We start from the raw sequence: 21,125 nt of genomic DNA on the forward strand, positions 1-21,125 counted from the left end.
CTTTAAGTTAGAACAATAGTGAGAGAATCAGAAACAGCTGTGGCACTTGAGGAACAAAATACTCCGCTGTAGTGTGCAGAGTTGATGTTGAACTGTAAAAAAGTTGTCATTGGGTTTTATTACATGCTAGCTAATTAATGATAATGAATTTTATTTTATTTTTTTTTTACATTCTGAACATATTTCAGGATAAACAGGCAGACTACTTTGGGTGCATACCTGTGGTAACCTTGGCTTCTGAAATAGTTACTCTCTTCTGTAAAACTTGGTATAGGGGAGACTCTCTTCTCTTTAAGCTAATAACTGGCTTGATTTGTATGCTGTCTCATCATTATTTTTTAATTCTTCTATCATATAAAACTTCTCATTTTCCCACTTCACATTAATAATGCCTACATTAACTCAGCATTGTGGGACCAAAAAATTAAGTAAAAAACCTTATATACTCCATGACTAGATAATTATTTTAGAATTTAAATAAATGTTGGCCACATTGTTCCAACCACACATGGTGAACATGATATCTCTCTGTCTCTCCAAAGCTAAGAAGCTCCTTTCTATATTTTATTTGTATATTTACTTGTATATTTTTATATTTATATCTCTCACTAAACAGGCCTTGGAACAGCAAATAGTCAATTGGTATTTTGGGAAAGTGTTTATTGAAGATGTCATGGGGCTGTTTTTGCTTTATTTCTGTATACACATTTGTATATATAGTTGGGAATATATGTGGCTTTCTAATTTCAAAAACCACTTGTGGGGTGTGGGTACCATGGTCAGAGTTTTGGGATCTAGATGAGTAGATAGACACCTCAAAATCATCAATTCTCTACTTTTTCTCTGCTGTCAGGGCTGTACCCATGTTTATGGTAGAGATGACATGGCTACATTTATTAAGATACAGAAAGCTTTTATTTTCCTGGACTTCTCCAGCAAAACCACAATGATACCTTAGAAGGAGACAGCCCCTCTCCCCTCACCTCGGCTGCTCTTTTATTCACCACAGTCTAGGGACACCCTTGATCCCTTCTGCCAATTAAGTAAAAGGTATAATTGTTCTTGTTTACTTATCTTTTGAAAAAAAAAATTAGAGAACTTTTCTAAAATAAACCCAAAAGCTAGTCTATAAACACCTCAAAAACGTTATGGAGCTTCTTGGTAAAAAAGGTTAAATCAGAGCTATATTTGGTGTTGAGACTAATACTGTAACATAGAAAAATTAACATTTCAATATTTTGAAGTTGATATATAATTAAGGGTTGAAGAAAAGAAGGAAAGAGTCACCAGAGTCAGGCAGAAGTCAGAGAAAAACAGTTCAGACAGTAATTGTCGAGCAGTTCTTTTTCCTTTGAACTAGCAGGAGCGTCAAAACATCAAATGAACCAAAAACACTTTCGTATTTTTTCCCTCTTGGTTTCTGAGGCTGAACACTTCTAAATCTTTACAAGTCACAAGGTATATTCAACGCTCTCAGCTGGTCTCTGAAATAAGTTGGTTATTTATTTATTTACTTATTTATTTTATTTATCTATGGCAATTCTACATCTGTGAAAATAAATCTCTATCATCCTCACAACTGGAAAAGATTTTAAAATAGACAGAAGCCAAGATCAATTATTGACAAATATGGCACATTAAAGAGAATAACATATATATGTAGGCTAGAAATAATTTCTACAATATAATTAGAATAGAACTGGGAAATTTAGGACATTGCCAAGAAAAATAAACCAATAGTGATAACTTTGATGGTGTTAGTAGTTAAAACCTACTAATAAGCCCCTGCAAATCAGGACATGTGATTGGTTGGGTGGAGACTAGATGATCTTTACTTTTGCTTAGCAAGAGATAATGGGAGCTAATAATATTTAAAAATTTTGAGGTGGATATAATATTTATATTGATAGAAATAAAGTGTTTTCAAGCATACTTATGCATTTAGTAACATCTTTTAACATAAAAAAGCACTTAATGACATTAATTACAATTGGTCCTATCCATTTATTTAAAAAAATCCACTAAGGAAGCTGAGTAGATATTTGTTTAAATGAAAAATGTGCATTCAGATTTAAATTTTACTTCATAGAGTAATCATTTAGTTGCTAGGGAAAGATTAGATGTTTATTAAAAATAATTTTGATAATTTTGTAGAAAAGGTACTTAACAATCCAAATGCTGTGAATTTTAGATGAAAAGCTATTTGAAACGCAAGTGTTACAACAAATGCAAGGACCTATACTTATGTTATTTTTTACAATGTTCATCTTACTATTTCATATTTAACTAATTCCATTATTGCTTATAAATTGTTTTTATTAAAAAATTCATTTTAGAAAAACTGAAAGATAGAGAGAAAATAATTTTAACATAACTTATTATTCCCTCATAGGAATAATTACCTCACTTGTGAAATTTTTTATATTCTTACTTTCTCCTATGTATATGCATATGTGAATGTCTATTTGTATGTTTTTTAAAAATAGTTCACCTTCTATCATGTATGAAAGCTGTTCTTTTAAATTATAAAACATTCTCAGACATTTCTTACATTTTCTTTCTTAATAAATAAAATCTAGGAAGAATAGATAGAAATAATGTTTTGTACATATAGATTATCTATTATCTTGGGGTGGAATTGTAGGACTTCAGACAAGTTAAGGTAGCTAATCTGAAATTCTTCAATAGTCCAACCATATAAATCAGCACCCAATAACACTGAAGAGTTGAAAAGTTTACATTTTTAGGTCAACTGGCCTAGATTCTAGTTTATTGTGTGGGATTCTTTTGTCATCCTTGGACACAATTAATAAGGTATTTCTTCTTCCTATGGTGTGGTGCCATTTACATATTTGGCTTTCTGACCATAGAAGACTCTTTGGATTATAATGAGAGCAGAGCTAAGAACAAACAAGTGTAAAATTGATTTTACAAAGTAACAAAGGTTCTGCTAATAGTTATAGTCAGTGCAGTACTTATAGCTCTTGTTTTTGATCCAGTTACTGGTTTTCACTTTTTTTTTTGCTTAAATCATTGCCTGTGAAAATGAAGTTTTCTATCATCCAGTACTAGTACTACTTCTTTATAACTTATGACAAAAATGTGCTCAGTGAGTTTCTGGGTAGTAACTGTATATATGTAATAGGGATCTGAAAGAAAGTCAGGAATACATCTATTATTTGGAACAAGAAGGCTACATTCACATAATAAATAAAGTCTGAAAATGAGGTTAAGAAATATGAGATTTAATAGAAGGAAGGTTTGTTTGTCATTCCCACAAAGTCTGATACAGTTTAGATGACTCTGGAATACAGTCTCCTTATGACTGTGGCTTTAACTTTTGGCCTCCAAGGTTGCCACAGAAAAAGCAGAGATACAAGAGATACATCTGCCTTTATTTTAGTTGTCTCAGTCCACCAGTGATACACGTCCATCCTTACCTCACAGTCCATTCACCAAACAAGTCATATAGCTTCAACCTAATGGCAAGGGAGGTTAGGAAAATTTGCAGGGTATATCAGTTAGGATTCAACTAGAGAAGAAGGACCAGCAGTAGATACATATATTAAGAGATTTATTATAAGGAATTGGTTTGCACAATTGTTGGGACTCGATAGGCAAGTCTGATTCCAGAGGAGTCCACAGGATGGGGAAAGCATGAGCAAGCTGGAACTCACAGGCTGAGGCTAAAGCTGTTATCCACAGGAGAGCTCTTTTCTGTCTCAGGGAAGCTTCAGCTCTGCTTTGAAGGCCTTTCAACTGACTGAATCGGGTCCACCCGAATTATTAAGGATAATCTCCATTAGTTAAAATCAACTAATTGTGACCTTTTAATTACATCTTCTAACTCCCTTCACAGCAACACTTAGTTTAGTGTTTGATTGAATTGCTGTAGCTAGCCAAGTTGACGCATAAAAACAAAAGCAAAAACAAAACAGTACAAAACAAAAAACATTGCAAGGGAACATGTAGAATAATAGGTGAGTTCTATAGGTCTCTGCCAGGATATGAAATCATTATACTAGATCTCATGAGGCATTATTCATAAACAACTACAACAACAAAAAGAAGAGATGTGAAAGAAATATTCAGATTAATGGCCCTGTGGATTAATGTGTAAGAAGGAAGAGAACCATTATTTAATCATATAACATTTCCTAATCTAGGCTGAATTAATAGATTATTGAAGATATTAACCTAAAAAATTTTTATCCAATTCTCGGAAACTTGCCAAGAACCAGCAAACACTTCATCACACTAATTTATCCTAACAGAGGTTGTTTTGATATATCAAGTGTGATATTAACTACATTTATATGCACATTGTCCTTGTTTTTTTTTTCATTCCAACCTATTTTGCTATGCTATTGCTGTTATTGCCTAAGCATTTCATGCATATTTGTTAAATTCTTATTATTAGTCAGCCCAAACTGGCCTATGTCCTTAATCTTAATGCTACAGAATTTAGATTTTACTTGAAGTTTAAATGCCGTCTCTTAATTATCTTCCTTCCTCACTATGCCTGTTGGCATTGCCTTTACAATCCTCTTTTGCTTCTCATTAGCAGCACACTGATCTGTATCATCTTCTCACAGCAGCAACAGGCAGCGGAAGGGAGCTTTAGTTTAGTAACTTAGATTACTACCAGTTGGTCCTCCCTTTCGCCCAAGTCACAGCTTCTATCACTGTTGTCAGTGTCACCTGGTAATGGCTGATTGTGTTTCACCTGTCTGCCTGTGCTCTGAAAATAATATTTGCCAAGAGTTGGCCAGATGCTAAAGTGGACAAAATCAAGCAAGTCTTCCATCTGCTGTCTGCATTTGCTGTCTATATTCATCTTGTGTATTACCTGAGCAGAAAAAGAGACTTGCTTCCACAGACATCGGTTCTGCCAGGTGAGAAGCCAAAAGCAAGCCCTTTTTGGCCAAGTCGTGCTAAACCTTTCTCTGTTGGAAGTTGCTCTTTGCCAATTAGGCAATAAGTCAGAACTAAAAGCTGCAGGAGACAGACAAAGTGATGCACAATTAATGAACTTCTTTGTGCCAATGTACAAAAATAATATTTGGGTAGTAAACATTTTAGTTTTAAGGTCAAAGTTATTCCACTTTGGGACCACTATTAGTTTAGCAAGTGATTCATCAGTCACAGACAGAGATGTTTTAGGTGGTCCTGAAGTGAAGTGATTGTGCTAAGCCAAAAGTGTATACTTTTTAAAAAATTGTCTACTGGGTCAAGATCTCATCTTATTGTAATGTACCAGAATATGGATTTTATTTGCAGATTAAGACATGGTCTATTGAGGAAGCAGTATGTGTTTTAAAAATTATCTAAATACCTCTTTATGTGCAACTCTGATGCTGATTACCAAATGTCTATATCAAGAAAAACAGGCAATTCAGAAATATTAATTTGTGCTATTATTTATGATACACATGTACTAGTTTTCCCTAAATATAGACGTTTGCTATTATCACTATTTGTTACAATTCCAAAGTAGATCCCAATGAAATAGAAATTTTTTTTTGATAGAAATGTAAATGCTGAAAAATTCTCATTATCTTTTTGCAGAGTACAGTTCTTAGTTTCCTATTCATATTTCATGTAATAATTTTGGATTAGCCATCTGGTTTGTTGAGGGTTGAAAAATCTGTTTAACACCAACGCAGAATTTTTGTTAAAAAATAAAACAAGTCATGCAGAAATCACAAATGTTTTTCAGGTATTTCACAATGCTAATAACAAATAAATTTTAGAAGATGGCATGTAAATTTGCACTTTTATCTTTAGCATCATCCTTTTTTTTTTTTTTTCTATTTATGCAATTTGAATTCACCTGTGGCATGATTTTAAAATCTATTTATCAGGAATGTGTCAATCTGAATGGTTGAAATGTAATAATTTTGACAAAAAAAATTATGTTGACACATCCACATTATTTTAATACCACTCTTTCCCCTGTCCAAATGGTTAACTTAGTGGATTAGATAGTGCATTTTCTCAATGACTCCAAGTCTATATCCCTGAGTCTGAACTACCTCTTCTCTAACCCATGTCTGCAAATAAACTCCAACCCTCTGTTACTCATCCTGGATGGATCTGGTTAATTCATACCAGGAGACTGGGAAGCAGAATGTGGATTTATCAATACAAATACATTGCTTCATGAGTGTAAAAATGTGTGCTGTGGATATGGTTCCACAGTGTATCGGTTAGCATGTCTGCTTTACCTGCAGAAGGTCCTGGGTTCACTCCCAGTGGAGCCACAATCCATGGTCTTTGGCCATGCCACCCTGAACAAACCCAATGGCTGATCTCAGAACCTAAGCAGGGTGGACCTGGTTAGTACTTGGATAGGAGATCACCTAGGAAGACCAGGTGCTATAGGCATAAAAAAAAAGTGTGTGCTGCATAAAAAGTGAGTCTCTAGTGTTATTCTTATATTCAGTAGCTAACGTTCTCACTATTGAGTCCCCTTACATCTATTGCAGAAAGTAGGCTGCTACCTATGGTTGTCTGTGACTTCATCCCAAATCATTGACCCAGACACAGCAAAAATGTATTCTCATGTATCTTGCTGAATTATTTTTGTAGTTATGGATTGTATCCAAGATGTTAGAACATTTGGAGAAATTATTCTACTCACCCAGGTCTCAACAGGGTGAATGTGGGTTGACATATCTCTGCTATTGGACTTTGAAGGGTAAAGTTTGTCTCCCATGGCTCATCCAAATATGCTGTTAGAAAATATTTTTTTGGAGGGAAAGAATATTCAGCCCCATTTATCACAGATTGGGATTCTGTTAAGTATTCCTTCAAATACCACCTGTTAGAAATGCAGCTTTGAGGGGAAACACTTAATGGAATTGGAGAAGGATCTTTTCTTTATGTGAGGACGAGGTCCAAAGCTGAGTAAGAAAACCACAATAAGCATGTTCTAAATGCCTAGAGAAACAACTTGGAGGGGACAGTAGGTTGGTTTTTTATAAGGTTTTGAAATAATGCTTGATTGCATTTTGATAGAGAGAATGGTCAGTTTTTTTACATGATCTCTCGTTCAATCATCTAACCTCTGACAAGAAGGCCAGAGAACTGCTTCTTCCCTTATAGGAGTAGTCTAAGTTGTAAGGGTGTAAGTTTTTTAAAAAATGTATATATAGATATGTACTACATTCAGAAAAAAGATTTAGAATACAGACTTAGGTACTCGTCAGTCTTCTGAATTCTTTATTTTGTTCCTTTAACATCTTAATCTGAAAGGGAATGAAAAGTGATCCATATATTACTTATAGGACAGCACTTATAATGTGTTCAGCAATAATTCATTTTTGTTGATATTAATGTGGCGAAGTTGGAAAATAGTGAAAAAATTTAAAAGCTAATAAAGGGGTTTATGTGCAGACTAAGCATTCCTATCCAAAGCTATGCACAGGTACTGAAGTGCTGCAGACAACACTGACTGTTTGATGATAACACTGAGCAATTAGCACTAAATTAGTCTCTTGTTGTAGGTAAAGACACATCAGGTTTTATAGGCATATCAAAGTCAGACAGGATAATGTAGCAGAAAAATACCATGGAATAGCTTGGGTCATATCAGATGGAAATATTCTTCTCAAGAGCTATAGAATATTCATGTTCTAATCTCTTTTCACTAGAAAAATGATTCTTGTTTTATTGCTTTTATTGGAGGTAATTCCTATCACTAAATGATTAGGAATATGAGGATAAAAATAGTTATGAATGATATAAGAGGGCTTATAAAATTTCAGGTGTTGCTTAAATATTTGGCCATGGATCTGGAATGAATTCTGCTCTTCATTCTTGTCTATTTTTGCCCCAAGTTTCTACATTTGCTTCTGGAAGATGGCATTCTCCTATCTAAATGATGGAAGAACTATAGTAGAAGGAGATGGAAATGTCTAGGCGGGAAGCAGATAGAGTGAGTACTCTCAGAAAAGATAATTGTAGTTTGGAACAATGTAGCATAATTTTTATGGCCCAATAATTTCTGAATATTAATTTTAATACTAGATTAAAAGATCTGGGTTTAAAGAGAATAATTCAGTGGTTTGTCTTCTGGATGTTCTCTTGCTTATTATGTCTGTTTTCTGCTCTCTTTTTGCTGTTCCTTAAAGTGCAGTGCTTTATATATACACAGTAGATACTTTGTGTCTACATACTGGTTTATACTGATGCACGAAGTAATTAAGACTATTGTTTTCGGGTTTAAACTTTAGGTCACTCTGTTATCATGTCTAGAATGTTTAATTTTGTATAATTCTTCCAGTGTGACTCTATAAGGTGTCAAATTTCTGGTCTGTAATATCTAAATTCAGTTGGTTCTGTGAGGACAGGAGACCCCATCAAAGCTGCCATCTCTCCAGGTTCTGCCATGATAGGTACAGGCAGTCAGCTATTGAGATTCTAGTGGGAGAAAATCCTAGAAGTATCTGTATGCCAAAATACACTTTTAAAACTAATTCTATTTGTAATCTATAATCCTTCATCTCAGGGCTGTCTGACGCTCTGCTTTCAAGTGCTGATGCTAGAACCAAAGTCTCAAAGCATCACAGAAGCCACTCTTCCCTAGCTACAAGCTTTAGGGTTAGTTTTAATAGCATGCCAATTGCAAAGCTGCACTAGCTGTTGCAGCTATGGCTAATTCAAAACACTAAATAGAATTGGGAATCCCATTTGGTGTGATTATACCATTAAGCCACAATTGTCTACCTTCACGCACTTCTTATTGCTGTTGACAATAATAAAAATCATAATACTTTTTTTTTTCACAAGAAATGCAAATTCTTTAAAATGGTCTCATTACACGTCTCTGTGAAGCTTTCCTAGAAAATACTTTTATTTGTGTTTCTCCAGTCGACGACACTGATCCTCACAGAATCAAAACATGAAACAAATTCCAGTGATCAGAATTTTAACTCTGGCCTAAAGGTTCACTCCATTTAGATCAATCGTATAATCCTATTATTCTAATATGATACTTTTATATTTTATTTTCTAAAAAGCAATACCATCTCTTTTTCCTAAATTTATTTGAGGGTTAAAACTGAAATCTGAATGTATTCTTGAAGGAATAGCAAAACCTAACCTAAACTTGAAAAACACCAATGTATTGTTTTAATCAGATATAAATGTTCAACTTTATCCTGCTCATCTCCATTCTAGAGAGGAAGTTCTACCTATGCATAATGGAAATGGCCAACTCTTAGAGCTGCTCAAGCAAGTTATAAAAGAACATAAAGAAGACACCTTTGAGGAGTGGCCACATCGTGACCAAATTATCAGAATGCTCTTTATCTTCGATTGCATCTTTAAATTGAGTGCCACGAATGTCTAGAATTAGGAACCTCAAGAGGCAGCCTGCACTAGATAGGGATTCTGCTCCCAAGGTACTGCATGATTATGTTGTGAGATATTTGCAGAGAGGTTTATTTTGGGCTGGGTGAAATTAGCATCTTTGTTTACAAGAATACCATCTCACTGATCAAGTTAAAGTACATGCCTAATAACCAACATTTCTTAGGCTTTTATGTTGCCCTTAATTAGACTCTTCAAAGTTAATTAGGGGAACAAATGATACTTTTCGTTCTTTTAAATCCCCTTTAACAGCTTTCTCACACTTAAAATATTCCCACATTTATAGGTAGCTTGGCTTGTGCTTTAAACCTGCTGGTTATAACTGCTCATTGGTTAGCTCCTCCTTCATTCACAGAGTGCTATCTACTCTATTTTCTTGAGTGTCTTTGATACTTGTTTTCCCCCAATTTTCAAACATTAATATGGTTTATTTTTAGATACAAATTATTCATTAATTTTTTTTTTCTATTTAGGAACATTGTTTTGCTCAAGGCTTAGAAATTGGCAAAACTAAATTTGTGGAGTTTGATGCCCCATGCAGGGAGACTAGGACAGTTTTACCTTAGAAAATTGCACAGAAAATTTGAATTTCTGTAACCTTACCCCTGGGTGTGGGGTGGTGGTGATGTGAGCCATAATACTGTTTACATTTGAATTAAAATAAAAATGGTTCACCTCATTTTCAGACCTATTATACATTTGGATATTTTTCTTTAAAAAAATTATTTTGCATTTTAATAAAGGGTTTAGTGAATATAGAAAGCTGGCACTCAACATGATAAACTAATCTCAAGAATGTGAGATTTTTTCAGGCATGATGTCTGTCTGCTTTGTGCCACTAATGGTAATATGAGACTATTAGAAGTAAATGAGAAATAGTCTTTGCATTAGAGCAGGAGTCTGTCACTCTTCTGGCAACCCTGCCGAGAGCAACATATCAAAGCCACCACACTGTGCTAATAGTGTCACTTATCCCACAGCCTTTACACTGTCCCATATGCAGCTACTATGCGGGGGGTGTGCACATGAGGGTGAGAGGGGAGTTGACAACGTGCTAGAAGAAACCGTAGGAGATAAACTGAATGTGATTTATCACCTCTAATCTTTGCAATGGAAAACATTTAGGAAGAGCAAATAATTGAGGTCTTTCAGAAATATGTTTTTATTGAAAAAAAAAGAAGCCCTCGAATTAATTAGAAATCTAAAAGTATAGGAATGAAAACAATTTTTTAAAAAGTCATGAGAAAATCCTTAATATTTTTATATAATTGGAAGCAATAAATTATGCTTTAAAACAATCTCTTAAAATTTTTTAGTTTTGATTATATGCCTAAAAGTACATTTTAAAAAGCCTTCGTTATTGTTTTGGTATATGGCAATCACAATCACAGATATTTACATAACTCAAGTTACAGAAACAAAACTATATCTATAAAACTGAAAGCAATCAGTGATATCTATATTTATTTCACTATTGTCATCTTCTTTACTGGGCTAATATTGTTTTTGTTATAATTGATTTTTTTTTTTTTTTTTTTTGGTCAATGTTGTTTGTCTATTTAGTAGTCACCGAATAGGATACCAGATGGACAGGCTGGGTGAGAAGCATGCAGACAGCCCTCCCAGCCAGACTGCAGTAAGCAAAGATGCGCCTCTCGTGCCCCATAGGCAAGCTCTGCAGAACGTAGTCGCTACCTGCTCCAGAATCTCTCCCAGGCCTTGGCTAAGTACACCAGCCTTATTTCTAGGTCAGAGTACTCAACTGTTCTCTTAGGAACAAGCTAGCTATAAATGCTTCTTTGGAGTCCTTAAAGCTATCCAAAGAGTTTGGGAGAAATGGGAGATATTGAGGTGGTTGAGTTGAAGTTTGTCTTTATATTTCAAACATACAGAGAATTGATATAAAAGATTTGCCAACAATGTTTCTGTCATCAGGAAAATAAAATAATAAGCATTTCATGGAAAAGCCAATAGACTTAAGGATTAAAAACGAATACCCCCACTCCTTCAGATTACCTACCCCCAAGGCCTCTTTTGAAGATTTTGGTACTTATACCTTTTATCTGAAGGTCAAATATTATAATTTCAGCTCATTGAGATACAACTTTTAAACCAAGGAAAAAATCATAGCAGAGAGGCCCTGAAATTTCCACATTTTAATCTAGATGAGTTTCTGAGTCCATCTTCAGGTCCTAGTTTAATCTTACAATTATAATATATAGATTGATTTGATTTACAGTCCATTTTGAGGCTTTGAGAAAACAAAGATATAATGAGTGACAATATCTTAATAAGAACTAGGACAGAGAAGCTTTAAAAAGCAGAAAAAGGAAAAAACTGCAAGAATAGTTTCCCTGCAAAAGGGGAATTATCCTTTCAGTGTAAGCTGGGAACCCTGTGCTTCCATGTAGGACAATATAATAGAAAGGAAATAAATTTTGTCAACTTCATAAAAGCAGTTCCCCTTCTCATAGTCTCATCTCAGTTAACAACATCACAGTCTACCAAAAATAGAAACCGCTGAGTCATCTTCAGATCTTCCTTTGGCCTCACCTTTCTCTCTTTACCCAGTTAGCCAAGTCCTACTGATTCTCCCTCTTAAGTATCTCTTCACTTTGGTATCCTGCCCTTGCTGCCACTACATTAGTTTGAGGATGACTATGTGTTTGATACTTTATTTTTCCCTTTTCATGTTCTGTATCCAGTACCATAAGTTAGAGGCAAGAAAGAAGGTTCATGTGTAGGCTCTCCATGCTTGATGACAGGGTTCTCAGGTTTCATTATTTTCTGGGTACAATTGCCTATCAGTTGATCTCCCCTAGTCTGTCCGCACTGCTAGAGGTCCTCTCAGAAATCATAAGACTGGCACTAGAGTGTGCTTTGCTACCATTACGTAATCTCAAATGTCTTTTGAGAGAACAACATTCAACATGATCAAAGCCTCTCCAATCTTTCCCTCCATAAACCCTGCCACCTTTATCTCTTCTCATCTCCCACATGCCCCCTACGCTTCAGCCATAAGGAACTTCTCACCAGTCTCTGAATATGCCACTCTTTCAAACTGTGTGTTTTCCCATATGCTCTTTCTTTTCCTGGAGTGCCCTTCCCTCCTTTCTCTGCATGGTAAACTCCCACTCATGCTGAAAGACCCAGCTCAAATGCCATCTCCTCTCTGATAACTTCTCCAATCCTGCATAGAAGAACTGCCATTCAGGGATCCGCTGGCCTTTTGCGAACACCTCATTTAAGATAAGTGTGGCTAGTGTCACCCCTCTTACTCCCTGCCGCAGACCTGGGCAACAGAAGCCCTAAATCAAAGGTCTCTGACCCTCCACCAGCTGCGAAGAGGTCTACGTGGTCAACGAGACATGCTCTCTGAAGTCCTAGCCTTCCCCTTTCGAAGTTGTACTCAGGATGCCTGATACTATAAGTAAGACTCCTTACCCAAATGGCCCCAGTTGCATCCCAGAAACTGAAGAGGGTCCTTTCAAATCTGAGATTACTCCATGCAGTTGGTGCGAGCACCGCTAGGTATGAGGGGTGGGGGAATGTGGCTAGAGTTTGGACTTGTTGCCTAGGTGTCCACACTCATGTGTTCAAGACCCCTCATGATGAAAGACAGGGCTGAGGATAGGGTCATGAAAGAAGGGAGGAAGGTTATAGGACTGGGTGCAGAGGGCAGCCTCTTTGATAACATTAATTTATAGCCTGGAACTCTAAGGAATCCAAGAATTCTAAACTTGAACGTAGTAGTCCATGTTGTTAAAAAGGTATATTTGTCCAGGTGGGAAAACAAAATATTTTATTCAACTGTTTGTAGCTTCATTTATAATTTTCTAAAATTATTAAGACATCAGGTATGGGGGTCTCCATTTGTACTCTTGTTCAGGTCCAGCAAATTAGGAATGGGCCTGCTTATACTACAATTATTTCTTCACATTCTTATCTTTTTAACTGGATGATGAGTTCAGGGAGGGCAGAACCTCATTTTTTCCCTTAATCTTTTTGTATTGATAGTTCAGCATATTGCTTTATAATGTACTTGTTGATATAAAGAATTACATTCATAATATTTGGTTTATGAAGGCAGGAAAATGTATAACATATTTCAAATAACATTATCTAAATTGGGTAAAGAAAAAAATAAAAGACTTTCAGGGTGAGAAACAGACTCATGAACTTTGGGTAATCATCAGCCCTTAGCAGGATTAAAAGAAGGTGACATAGGAATTCCTGAACTTCCTTCCTCCCACAGATATACTGGATGTGCAGCTACGCACAGAACAATTTCCTCTGGGAGAAATTCAGAAACAAGCTGACTCCTACACACTGAGCAAATGAGCAAATATCCACATTGAAATGGGTATGAAAGACTGAAAACACACTTATGCCATATATCCAAGCCCTGGCACAGGGCCATACAGGAAGGAACCTCTACCTCCCAGCTTCTCCTGGAGGAGTGAAAGGTTTGGACTGCACATATAGTGCTCCAACTTTTAAGCTCTCATCCCAGGTACAGGTCCCCCAAACACCTCTTTCTGAAAGACAATGGGGCTTCCTCTACAAGATCCATAGAAAATAAAGAAGCAGTTCTTAATGGGTATTCAAGCATTCCCCATGACTATCCTCCCAGGTGTTAGGACTAGGATAGCAAGCAACAAGCCCATCTCCCAGTCTTTCCCTGGAAGAGGTCTGAATGCATAGTTTATAAGCTCCTATCTAAGGGTTTGGCTTCCGATCAACCTGTATCTGCATGCCGATTGAGCTCCTCCCCTTTGGGACACTGAAGGGTCTTGGCACACCCTCAACTACTTATCAGCTCAAAATAGACTGATATAACTATAAGATACTTTACATAAGTCTCATGGTAACCACAAAGTAAAAACCTAAAGTAGGTACACAAAAGATAAAGAGACGGAATCTAAGCATATCTCGACATAAAATCACCAAATCATAAAGGAAGAGAACAAGGGAAGGAGAAAGGAACAAAGCAACTACAAAACAGCCTAAAACAATGAACAAAACAATAATGATAAGTGTATACCATCAATCATTACTTGAAATGTAAATTGACTAAATTTTCCAACCAAAAGAGTGAGCAGCTTAATGGATTAAAAAAAAAAAAAAAAGACCCTATATGTGCCACCTACAAGCGACTTGCTTCAGCTTAAAATGAAAGCGAAGGTATAGAAAATGCATTTAAATATAAACTTAAAAAAAGCAGGGGTAGCTATTCTTGTATAAGACAAAATAGACTTTAAGGCAAAGACTGTAACAAGAGACAAAGAACATCATTATGTAATGATAAAGGGGTCAAGTCATCAAGATGTTATAATAATTGTAAATATTTATGCATTCAACTTCAGAGTACCTAAATATATAAAACAAATATTAACAGATCCAAAGTGAGAAAGAGATTAGAAAGACAAGAGAAGGAGCTGGGAAATCAATTAAATTAAGAGCTGTTTTTTGAAATGATAGACAAAATTGACAAAATTTTAGCTAAACTTAACAAGAAAAAAGAAAGAAGAGTCAAATAAAATCAGAAATTAGAGAGGCGGTATTATAGCTGATACCACAGAAATACAAAGAATCATAAGAGACTATTATGAATAATTAAATGCCAACCAAAATGGATAAATTCCTATAAACTTAAAACTACCAAGATTGAATCATGAAGAAACAGACAATTTGAGCGGACCAATTACTAGTAAGGATTTTGAATCAATAATTCAAAATTCCCAACAAACAAAAGTCCAGGGCCAGATAAGTTCACTGGTAAATTCTACCAAACATTTAAGGAAGAAATAATAGTAATTCTTTTCAAGCTCTTTCAAAAAAAAATAAGAGATGAGAGAATACTTCCAAACTCATTTTACAAGACCAGCATTACCTTGAAACCAAAGTCAGATAAAGGCTCTAAAATATCCCTGGTGATCATGGATGCAAAAATCTTCCACAAAATATTAACAAATTGAATTTAACAATACATTAAAAATATCATATATCACGATCAAGTAGCATTTATTCCAGGGATGAAAGGAAGTGCCAACATGTACAAATCAATCAATGTGATATACCACATGAACAAAATGAAAGATAAATCATATAATTACCTTAACGGATGCAGAAAAAACATTTGAAAAAGTCTACATTCTTTTATGACAAAAATTCTTAACAAACTGGGTATAGAAGGAATGTACTTCAACATAATAAAGGCAATAATTGACAAATCCACAACCACCATTATACTCGACATTAAAAACTGAAAGTTTTCCTCTAAAATCAGAAACAACACAAAGATCCCCATTCTTTCTCACCACTTTCATTCAACATAGTACTAGAAGTCCTAGCTAGAGCATTTAGGCAAGGAAAATAAACAAAAAGCATCCAAATTGGAAAGGAAGAAGTGAAATTGTCCTTGTTTGCCAATGACATATTACATATAGAAAACCCTGAAGAATCCACCAAAACAGTTGGAAATAAAAAATGAATTCAGTAAAGTTTCAAGATTGTAAATAAATATGTGTACATCAGTTGTGTGTCTATATATCAACAACAAATTATCAGAAATAGAAATTAAGAAAACAATTTCATTTATATTAGCATCGAAAAGAATAAAATACTTAGGAATAGATTTAACCAAGGAGGTGAAAGACCAGTATACCAACAACTATAAGACATTAATGAAAGAAATTAAAGAAGACATAAATACATGAAAATATATTTCATGATTATGGATTAGAAAAATTAATATTGTTAAACTGTCCATGTTACTCAAAGTAATCTTGAAATAAATGAAGCAATCCAAGCAGATTCAATTCAATCTTCATTAAAATTTCAATGACATTTTTCACAAAAATAGAACAAACAATACTAAAATTTGCATGGAATTACAAAAGACCTCAAATAGCCAAAGCAATCCTAAAATAAACAAACAAAGCTAGAGACATCACACTTCCTCATACCAAACTGTACTACAAACCTATATTAATCAACACAATATGGTATTAGCATAAAAACAGACACATTGAACAAAGGAACAGAATAGAGAGCCCAGAAATAAACCCATGCATATTTAGTCAATTAATTTTTGACAAAGGAGCCTAGAATATACCCTGAAGAAAGGATAGTCTCTTTAATAAATGGTTCAAAAGAATGAAATTGGACCCCTATCTTGTACCATACACAAAAATCAGCTCAAAATGGATCAAAAACTTGACCATAAGACCTGAAACCAAAAAACTCCTAGAAGAAAATATAGAGAGTAAGCTCCTTGACATTGATCTGGCAATGATTTTTTAGAATTGACACCAAAAGCAAAAATACATAAGTGCGGTTACGTTAAATTGAAAAGCTTCCACACAGCAAAGGAAACCATCAACAGAATGAAAAGGCAACCTATAGAATGGGAGAAGATATTTGCAAAGCATTCATTCTATAAGGGGTTAATATCCAACATATATGAGGAAATCATACAACTTAATAGCAAAAAAATAAATATGGCATACAAACGGACAAGAGGTACATGAAAAGGTGCTCTATATCATGAAATATCAGGGAAATGTGAATTAAAGCCACAATAAGATACCTTCTCACACCTGTTAGGATGTCTGTTATCAAAAAGATAAGAGGACAAATGCTGTACGCTGTTGGTGGGAATACAAGCTCATGCAGCCATGATTGAAAACATTGTATAGGTTCCTCGAGAAACTAAAAATAAAATTACTGTATGCTTTAGCAATCACACTTATGGGGATACATCCAAAGGAAATGCAATCATTAGCTCTATATTTCCATGTTCATTGCAACACAACTTACAATATCCAAAAGTATGGAGACAACCTAAGTGTACTTCTTGAGATGATTGGATTAATAAATTCTGGTATATATTGGAGTATTATAAAAGAGAATGCCTTAGTCCCCACAATCAAAGTCAGTTCTCAGAAAATAATTTGAAATTGATATTAATGGCAATTTTATCTTTTCGTTCATTTGTTTATTCACTCATTCTTTTAACTCCATCATACATTTATATTTAAATAAGATTTGTACTAAAGAAATTACATTCCACCAGTTGAATTTCAGATAACATCCAGTGTGGGGTGCAGGAGTTGGAATTATGAGGTAAGCAAGGAGACTAGTTCAACGAATAAGTGAATATACATGTGACATCTTGATATTCCAAGGTATAAATGACTTACTGTTCCCCCAAGGATAAGTTGTGCCAGGCACACTAGATGACATCCTGTTATCTCTAAAATTACATGTTCATAGATAATTAATGAGTCTCAGAAGTATGAAGTTGCAAAATATATTTCTTTAAGAAAAGAGGTTATATTAACAGCAAATTATTATAAATGTCAATAGCCACACCTAGGTATCAAAGCAATTGAAAACAGTCTTATTCTTTCATCTCACAATGTGCAACTCTGTGAGATGACACCAAGAGTAAAGTCTTTTAGGAAATTTTTCAGTAAATTTGAGAGTAAATATTCCTTTTTTTTTTTACTAGATATCTAAAGGATAGAAAAGAAATAAAGGTATGTTTTATTGGGATGCAATTGAAGGAAGAAATAAAAAGCTTTTTTCACTTTGCTATATTTCTATTTATCAAATGTATTTATGAATATGGTTTCCTACCCCTGTAAGTTTAGAGTCAGGATAATTTAGACTTTGATGATTAAGAATATTATGTTGTCCACGATCACCTCTGAGTATATGAAATTTTCCTTATCCAGTAGTGAAGCTATATGCGTGGCAGGGATAAGAGGTTGATCTGATCATTGAGACAAGAATATACTGGAAATTATGTACTGATATCATTTAGTTTTATTATTTGCCCCTTTCTTATAAAAAACAGAATGCTTAAACTTAAAGGTAATTCATAATTACAGGTGCTAATTGAGAAATGGATACACACACAAATATGTGTGTGATGTTTTATTTTTGTGTGTGTATATATGTATATATATGTGTGTGTATATATGTATATATATATGTATATATATACACACAAAAATATAAACATAAATATATATATATATAAAACTCTTCATGGTAGCCAGCCTAGTGTTCAGCATATAATACACATGCAAATTGTTTCCCGAAGGACTGATGCTGTTCCATTAGTGTGGGCCTAATTTTAGTCCCAATGTCACCAAAATCCTCAAATTTTGATGAGTGATAATGTCCAAAGCAAATTTATTCTAATCCATGCTTTTCATAAACTCTGGTTAAAAGAGCATAGCCTCTAGACCTGGGTTCAAATTTTGATTCTACCACTTACTAGTTTTGTGGACTGTGGCAAGTTACTGAACACCACTGAATCTCAATGCTCTCATTGATAAAGTGCGGTGAATAATACACATTTCGTAGTATTGTCCTGAGGATTTATTAAGAAAACAACTGAAATGGTGTCTGTCCTGTAATAGATATTTAAATATTGTTAATCTTTTCCCTTTTTGTCCTTTCACAGAGTTGGCTAAATATGCGTCCTAAGGCATTATGGCCTTTATTTATGATACGCTATTTTAGACTTAGTGTGGTAGGGCATTTGGGGCATAGGATCTGTTTAAAAGCTAATTAATTGCATTTTTTTACTCTCACTTTTAAAATCATGTATTGATACTGCATTGTCAGAGAACAACTACCCCATTCATAAGTTTCCAAATTATTATAAAGTCAATTTTTTCTAATTTTCTTTCCTTTTAGCTTTACTGAGGTATTACTGACAAAGTTGTAATATATTTAAAGTGTACAATGTGATGATTTGATATAAATACACATAATACACATTGTGAAAGGATTCCCACTGTTGAATTAATTAACACATCCATCACCTCACATAATTTACCATTCCCCCACTTTTGTGGTGAGAACAATTAAGTTCTACATATTAGCAAGTTTCAATTACATGATATAATATTAGAAACTAGTCACCATATTATACAGTAGAGTCTAAAACATAATTTATCTTATAACTGGAAGTTGTATCCCTTTACCAGCTTTGCCTTATTTCTTCCACCCCATTCTGGTGAATGCCATTCTACTTTCTGTTTTTGAGTTTTACTTTTTTTTTTTTTTTTAATTCCACATGTAAGTGATGCCATGCAGTATTTGGCTTTTTTTCTGTCTGACTTATTTCAGTTAGCATAATTCCTTTCAGTTTTATCCATATAGTTGCAAATGGAAGAATTTCCCCCCACCCTCTTTTTTTTTAACAAACAGAATTAATCCTGTTTCTTTAAACCAAATAAGTTAGAGAGATTAAGAATACAAAGAATTCTAGGAGACATGGATTCACAGAAAGGGGAGTCTGAAAATTATTTGAGAAACATCTAGTCGATTATTCAGTTTTTCAAAAGCCTTGACCTATGTGACCATTTCTATTCTATATGATTGTAGATTGATCATTAATTCTGGCGGATATAAGCCATTTGTCACTGGAGGTGGGGAAAGGGCATTTTCTGGATGGGGAAAGCTTCATTATCACCTGTTGGATTGCATATTTATGCTTTGCTAAACTGAATGTCTCTATGATTACTTTCTACTCCTCCACTGGAATGATACAAACTCCTTTGATGTTTCTCTGTTGGGTCCAAGAGGGAACATGTTGAAGGGAAAGAGTATAAAATGAAGGAGTCCTTGAGCGTCATCCTCTTGAAATCTCTTTTCAACTTCCTCTTCCTCCCTCTCCATATCTTTTTTAACATGGAATTTGTAAAGAATCTCTTAGTCTCTCTCTCTCTCTCTCTCTCTCTCTCTCTCTCTTTCTCTCTCTCTCTCTCTCTCATGAAAAAAAAAATGGCCTTCATGTTCGAATTAATTTAATAAATGACCTTTCTGATCCAATAGTTCATTGAACAATGTGATAATGAGGATGTCTTAATCAGCTTGGGCTGCTGCAACAATATACCATAGACATTTATCATTTTTTTCTAACAGTTCTGGAGGCTGAGATGGCCAAGGTCAAGGTGGAAAGATTTGGTTCTTGGTAAGGGCCTTCTTCCCGGCTTGTAGAGCTGTACCCTCACATGGCAGAGAGAGGAAGCTCTGATGCCTCTTTCTCTTCTTAAAAGGACACTAAACCCACTATGGAGTCTCTACCCACATAACCTCACCTAAACCCAAGTACCTCCCAAAGGCCCTGTCTCCTAATATCATCACACTAGAGGTTAGATCTTCAACATATTAATTTTGGAGGAACGCAATCATTTAGTTTATGGCAGAGCTCAAGTTCTGAATTCTTTTGCCCATGGAATTAGTAACTTTCTGAAAAATGTGTCTTATTTCATATTACTTTTGCTGTTATTAATAGAACATTTTGTTTCTGAAGTGTTGAACTGTATGGACTTTTTCTTTTCTTGTTCTATTCTCAGCATCCAGTGGGTAGTTTGGGTATCTACAGAATTATATTGTGCTATAGATTTTTTTACTTCATTTTCCCAATACGCTTTATTTCTTCTCTTCAAAGTATCTCCCTACTTTGCTTTTCCTTTTTTTATTTATTCTTACATTAAATCTGATTTCCATATGGAGCACTTGTCAGTTTTGACCAATATTCTGTCTTATACAGTGTCGCCAAAAGATAATAAATCAAGTATATGAATTTATTATCCAAGAATCATTTCATATCTTTGAATCTATTTAAAGTTTAAATATAGAATTCAAAATCTTAAATAGTTTTTAAAAATCATCAATTCAACATACTCTTTTTGTACAGATGGGAATACTAAAACTCAGAGAAA

The 21,125-nt window shown here is 34.5% G+C and overlaps 1 long non-coding RNA gene across 1 annotated transcript in view; it reads left to right on the forward strand.

The window, feature by feature from the left end:
- Nucleotides 1-21,125, forward strand: part of LOC107497181 — a 242,430-nt gene that overhangs the window by 182,678 nt on the left and 38,627 nt on the right. Inside the window, exons 4-6 of the long non-coding RNA XR_004952608.1 lie at nt 7,842-7,939; nt 9,184-9,407; nt 10,939-11,011. This is a non-coding gene — a long non-coding RNA (uncharacterized LOC107497181). The remainder of the gene's footprint in view (nt 1-7,841; nt 7,940-9,183; nt 9,408-10,938; nt 11,012-21,125) is intronic.

The sequence above is a fragment of the Rousettus aegyptiacus genome, unplaced genomic scaffold (genome assembly GCF_014176215.1).
Source record: "Rousettus aegyptiacus isolate mRouAeg1 unplaced genomic scaffold, mRouAeg1.p scaffold_m13_p_8, whole genome shotgun sequence".
NCBI classification, from domain to species: domain Eukaryota; kingdom Metazoa; phylum Chordata; class Mammalia; order Chiroptera; family Pteropodidae; genus Rousettus; species Rousettus aegyptiacus.